We start from the raw sequence: 6,267 nt of genomic DNA on the forward strand, positions 1-6,267 counted from the left end.
CATGCTATGTCCAGAACCTCGTAATTTAAAACTGATTCAGATGTGAAGCCTCTTATGTCTGCAGGAAACCAGAGCACAATGAGGGTGTAATGGTACAGGCCAGACTTGCAAACGACTTCAGAAAGAAAGCTAACAGCTGGCACTGCCCTGCAGATTGGTTGGGAAGAGAAGCAGTGAACAGCTAACTTGTGTTCGTGGTCACTAATGACTTCTGGCCACCAGTAATATGTCTGGTCAAGCTAAAAGAGACAAAGAAACCGTCTTCACAAGTATCTGGCAGCAACAGGGATGATCTGGCAGCGCTGGTCACACTGCTCTTGTGATGTTTGCCTGAGAACAGGCACAAATTACAAGATGTGCTCCTGGCTCCCTGGATCTGGCCAGGTATTACTTGGCTTTTGCTTAAAGATGCCACATGACGGATTCCTCTGTGCCTCTTGGAAGATGGTTGTGCTAGGTGATTGCTGTCAAGGGTGTAGCTCATTTGGAGCTTCAGCTTCATCCTTCAGCTGGCCAGCCACCACTGGTCTCTTCCTCTGTTGTTCTGCTGCAACAAGGGCCTGTTCCAGGGCTGGGCGTGGAGCCGCCTTGCCAGCAGTGCTGGCACCAGGTCCCAGCAGTGCTGAATCTGTGCCCTGGCCAGTAAACCGTGTGTCCGCAGGTTGCATGGGGTCTCATGCCATTCCTCTCCTCCGCAGGCACCTCAATCCCAGGCTGTGCCGGTCCAGGGTTGCATCTGCTGCATGGCAGGTTCCACTGTGAAGAGCACCTGAAGGGTGTGGCTGGGGCTCTGAGAAGCTTTGTCCCAAGTGACATGCACCTGTGAAGATACTGCAGTCTTTCAGAGCCAGAGTGTGTCTGTGTAAAACCTGACCAGTGCTGTGGGAAAGAGGAATGTTGGAGGACTCAGGTAGCCAGGATGTGCAAGTACCGGTAGCACAGCTGGTGTCTCTGGGAGGTGTCCCTGGTGTTCCTGGGAAGCCTCATCTGTGTGCAGCAATTGCATCAGCCAGGGTTCAGCAGCACCACGGTCTGAAGCAGAATCTCTCCTGTCTTCCCTGGGTTGCCAAGTGCTCAAAATTCTCCTGCTGACTGTTTTTGACTTATGGCAGGTGGAAAGTTTCTTTTTTTTTTTTTTTTCCTTTTTTCTTTTTTTTTGTCTTCCTGGCAGCAGCTGTTTGTAGGTGAAAACCTGGGTTTCCAATAACATTAAAAGCAATAGTGCTTTTTAAAATATTTTCTGGAGTGAGTGGTAGTGGTGGTAATTCTTTTCCTGATATTACAAAGAAGTGCTGAACATCAAAGGTTTTTCCATTTTGTATGAGAGGAAATAATGCTATGACTTGGCAGCACTTTGTGGGAACTGCGGCTTGGGCACATGATGTTTCTGACATGGATTGCACCTCCTGAAACACTTCATGGCTTTTTTACCACATGATGTGCTACTTTCCTCCTACTTTCCTCCCCCAGCCAGCAACTAAGCACCACACAGCCGCTCGCTCACTCCCTGCAGTGGGATGGGGGAGAGAATCAGAAGAGTAAAAGTGAGAAAACTCGTGGGCTGAGACAAAGACAGTTTAATAGGTAAAGCAAAAGGCATGCGTGCGCGCAAGCAAAGCAAAACAAGGAATTCATTCACTACTTTCCATCGGCAGGCAGGTGTTTAGCCACCTCCAGGAAAGCAGGGCTCCGTCACGCGTAACAGTTACTTGGGAAGACAAACCCCATCACTCTGAACGTTCCCCCCTTCCTTCTTCTTTGCCCAGCCTTATATGCTGAGCGTGATGTCATATGGTATGAAATACCCCATTGGCCAGTTGGGTTAGCTGTCCTGGCTATGCTTCCTCCCAGCTTCTTGTGCACCTGGCAGAGCATGGGAAGCTGAAAAGTCCTTGACTAGTAAACACTACTTGGCAACAACTAAAACATCAGTGTGTTATCAACATTAGGCTCATACTACATCCAAAACATAGCACTATACCAACTACTAGGAAGAAAATTAACTCTATCCCAGCCAAAACCAGGACACCTCCTTTAAGACTGGAAGATATAGTGCATTGTGGGAGGAGTCCAGTCAAGGACTGTGACTTCTGAAGTAGCTGCAGGAGGCATCAGAAATGACACTTCCTCAGGCTGCTGCAGTCTGTCTCGTTCACACAGCATGGGTCCATTTTGCCAGGGTCAGAAGGATTTTGCCTTGGCTCTGAGGACGGGCTGATGAGTGGGCATGGTGGTGGTTGTCACTTGGGCTGTGATGAGCCATTCAAGTGCAAAGTACTTTCATTCTGTAGAAACAAAAGCCTAAAACCCAAGATGCATTGATGGCTTGATGAAAAACTAACTAAGCCAGATTGGTGCTTTTGCCTAAGGTAGTTTGTGACAACAGCTGACAAGCCAGAACTTGCTCACCTGCTCACTGGAAGCAGTGACAATGACAATCCAAAGTGGTGACTGCTTGCTTGAACAGCTGGAGAAGCTTTGTGCACAGTGGCCCTGTAATCGGATGGTGCTGGACTTGCCTGGTCTTGCTTGGCAGACAAGGTCATATGTTTCTGGCACAGCACAGGTTCTCTTTCTGGCTGCCGATGGCAGTAGATGAACCAGAGAATGTACAGAAGACTATGTAGGATTGTGCTGGCGTGCTGACTCTTGACCAGCCTGGAGGGACGTGGCCCATACTTCTGCACAGTGCTAGGTCACAAGCTTGCTGACCCACTGGCTGGTGCTGTAGGGCGCCTTCCCCTTTTAACCAAGTCAAAGCTGCTCATTTTCTGGGTTCCAGCTTAGCTTCCCTAACATGGAGAGGCCAGGCTGAAGAGCTCAGGACTGTCATGTGGTCAGAGAGTCATCAGCTGAGCTGTGAAGTCCTTGTTAAGAGAGCAGGCCATCCTGCAATACCAAAGCAATTATGACCAGGACCCCAGAGGTGATCAGACAAATAGCAGACGTAAGAGTGTGGAGGATAAAGTCTGCTGAACAGACTTCAATCCTATTAGTGACATCTGGCAATATTGAGCAGTGTCATGCGGGTGTTTTCCTTGTGAGGAGAAGCAGTGCTGCTGTAATGGGTGAGGGGACTGACATCACAACACACAAGGATGTTTTTGGCGATGGAGAGGATCCTGCTCTGGACCCTCCTCCTTGGGCAGCAGGATGAGCCCCAGATGGGCCCGTGACTCTCATATGACAGAAACTTGTGTGTGGACAATTTGGGCTGGCCTTTGATCTGGGCAAGCCCCATGTGAATGCAACTTGTCTCTGCAAAAGCCAGGGAAACATCACAGGTTTGCTCAGGGAAAACTTCTCCTACTTACATTGTGTTGACTTGTGAGACAGGATGACCATAGTGATTTTTTTCTTCTTCTTTTTTTTCCTTTTTTTTTTTCCTTTTTGCAAGGGTCATGTTATTTAATTGTGTGGTTGTGGAAACTGCAACAGCAGCAGTTCAATCACAGCCAAATCATGACAGCAGCATGGCTCACCCCAGCCCATGTGCTCATGTTCCTTTTTCCCTAACTGTTCACCTGCCTCGCTGCAGGGGCTGGACATGGGAGCCATGACAGGGGCCTGTAACAATCCTTGATTTCTGTAAAAAAAAACTTGGTTGTTGGAAGAGAAAGGAGACCCGTCCTGTCAGCATCTGCTGTGTTTGCATGGAGATGAACCTGGGGAGAGTCCCAGGGGATGTGGAAGCTGGGAGGTAGTAGGTGAGTGCTGGGCTGCACTTGTGGATGCGTACTGTGCCTCCGTGACCGCATGTCATTCAGCTGCTCCTGCTTCTGGGCAGAAATCATGAGTCTGGGCATCTCAGTAGCATTTTAGGGTTGTTGTCTTGGGTAAAATGTCTCCTAAGAAGAAGAGACCCCTTGTGGGCCAGGTGCTACACAGGCAGAAACATTCTTGGAGGGATTTCTAGTATCATCTTCCCAGCCGGGGTTTGCTCACATCCTGGTGTGCCCTGGTTCCGGCTGGGACAGAGTTAACTTTCGTCCCAGTAGCTGGGGGGGGAGTGCTGTGTTTTGGGTTTGGTATGAGAGGAGCATTGATGGCCCATTGATGCTTTGGTTGTTGCTGGGTGGTGCTTGCACCGGGGACTTTTTGGCCACCCATGCTTTGCCAAGTGCAGGGGAAGCGGGGGCGGGAGCATAGCCGGGGCGGTTGACCCAGCTGGCCAGTGGGGTGTTCTATACCATGTGACGTCATGTTAAGTATAAAAACTGGGGGGGCAGGGCTCTCTTGGTTCGTGACAAGCGGTCAGCGAGTGGTGAGCAGTTGCATTGTACATCGCCTACTTTGTATATTCTGTTATTGTTGTTGTTATCATTGTTATTATTACTGTTCTACTTTGTTTTATTTCCATTATTAAACTGTTTTTATCTCAACCTGTGAGTTTTTCTAATTGTGCCCTCCCAATTCTCTCCCCCATCCAACCGGAGAGCTGGGGTGAGCGAGCGGCTGTGTGGTGTTTAGTTGCTGGCCGGGGTTAAACCACGTTATGGGTGTGAAAGCCACCTTCCAGAGCAAGCTGCAAAAAATACACATGACACGGTTGTGCATTTCATCATATCTTCCCTCCCCTTTGCTTTTTCATGGCAGAGTAGAGGAATATAAGAAAGTCCTGCCAGTGTCCAAACTGTAACTATTCTTGCCAAAAAGGCTGAAGGTGCTGGTGAAACCATGCTCTGCCCTCTCTGAGACAGAAACACAAACATTCACCAGAAAAAACTAAGAGATCAAAGCGATCTCCCACCAGTAGGCAGAAGGCAGTAACTTAAAGGAAGGGAGTGAATGGAGGCAAGTCTAAGCTCAGGGTGGCAGATGAATCCTCTCCTTGCCTACCTCGCCTTCCCAGGTGCCTCTATACAACAGGTAGGAGGCTCTAGATTTGGAAGGTCGGTCAATTGATAATGTGGATGATGGTGCATATACACCTGCTGGTCAAACTTAAGGGCAAGAAGGAAATGCACAGGCAGTGGAAGTGGGGACAGAATCACCCACCCAGGTTTCCTCTGAGACACCAAGCAATGGCTGGCTGCAAATACCTGGCAAGTCTTGGTTTTCTCTGACAGAGTTTAAGGATCTTTGTGTATTAGGATCCTAGCCCACTCAAGCTGCTTAGTGACATGCTCAAGGGCTTAGCTCAAAAATAGTAGCAACAGGGCAGGTAGGAGAAGGACTCAGGTCAGAGCTTTCATAGGACATCTTCGAAACAAGGAGGAGGCGCCAACTGGACATGCATGATGGCTCTCTGCAAAAGGCTGGGTAATCCTGTCCCACTCAGCACACATGCAGGTGCGCCTGTGTGCCCTGGGGACACCATGAGAGAGAAGGCTGCTACCTTGTGTTTTGCACTATTATAGGGAAATATCTGCCAAAATCGCCTCTTCTAAGATGCCTATTGTTTGGCTCAAACATTCTGGTTTACTGAAAGGACAATGTGGGTTTTTTTCTCTTTTAGTATTCCTTCTGGGTTTTTAAGCATTTATGTTTGTTCTTCAAGCTTTTCCTCCTTGTCCTGCAGGTTAAGAGACTTTCTCTAGAAATTCTGTTTTGTGAAGCACAGCAGAGCATAGAAAGGAAAGGCTGTCCTTTCTGCAGAAAAAGTAGAAGATACGGGGCAGGAGTAGATAGGGTGGAGATGCACATGGAGGTAATGAGAAAGCACCAGAGAACAATTGATCTCAGTGCATCAGTAGCTGAAGCAGGTGACTTGTAGGCATCCAAACAGAGAGCCTCTTGGGAGGAAGGACCAGCGCAAGCAGGACTTTCCCTGTGGCTCAGAAGGGAATGTTAGAGCATTTGAAGGGATGTAGGAAAGCCAAATCAGTTTATGCTACTGAGAAGAGAGATTAAGTCAAAGTCAGAAGATGGTTGCAGCCACACTATTGCATGAGTATTACGCTGTCTACAGAGCTGACTGTCAGAAACAGTGAAATACTGAGGCTGAAAGGGAACATGCTAAGCATAGACGATGACTGCTCAGACCTTGGTTTGAAATGTCCTATGTGTGTCTTTCAGATTGCAGAACTGCTATGCTTCTGCTTGTTCTGTGGTTACTTTCCAGTCACCCTCTGGAAGGGAGGGGATTTCCCATCCTACAAGTTTCCTTCAGAAAACATCACTTGATTGCAAGGGTACTCGTTTTTGGTTCAGAGATGCTGCTTAGAGACAGATATAGGAGCAGTGTGGCTGAAAGAGCAGTTTTGAATTGTGTTGCTTAAGAAAGAGCAGCTAAGAGAACGCTCAGTGAAAAAACTCCTGCAGGGT

The sequence above is a fragment of the Calonectris borealis genome, chromosome Z, assembly GCF_964195595.1.
Source record: "Calonectris borealis chromosome Z, bCalBor7.hap1.2, whole genome shotgun sequence".
Classification (NCBI taxonomy): domain Eukaryota; kingdom Metazoa; phylum Chordata; class Aves; order Procellariiformes; family Procellariidae; genus Calonectris; species Calonectris borealis.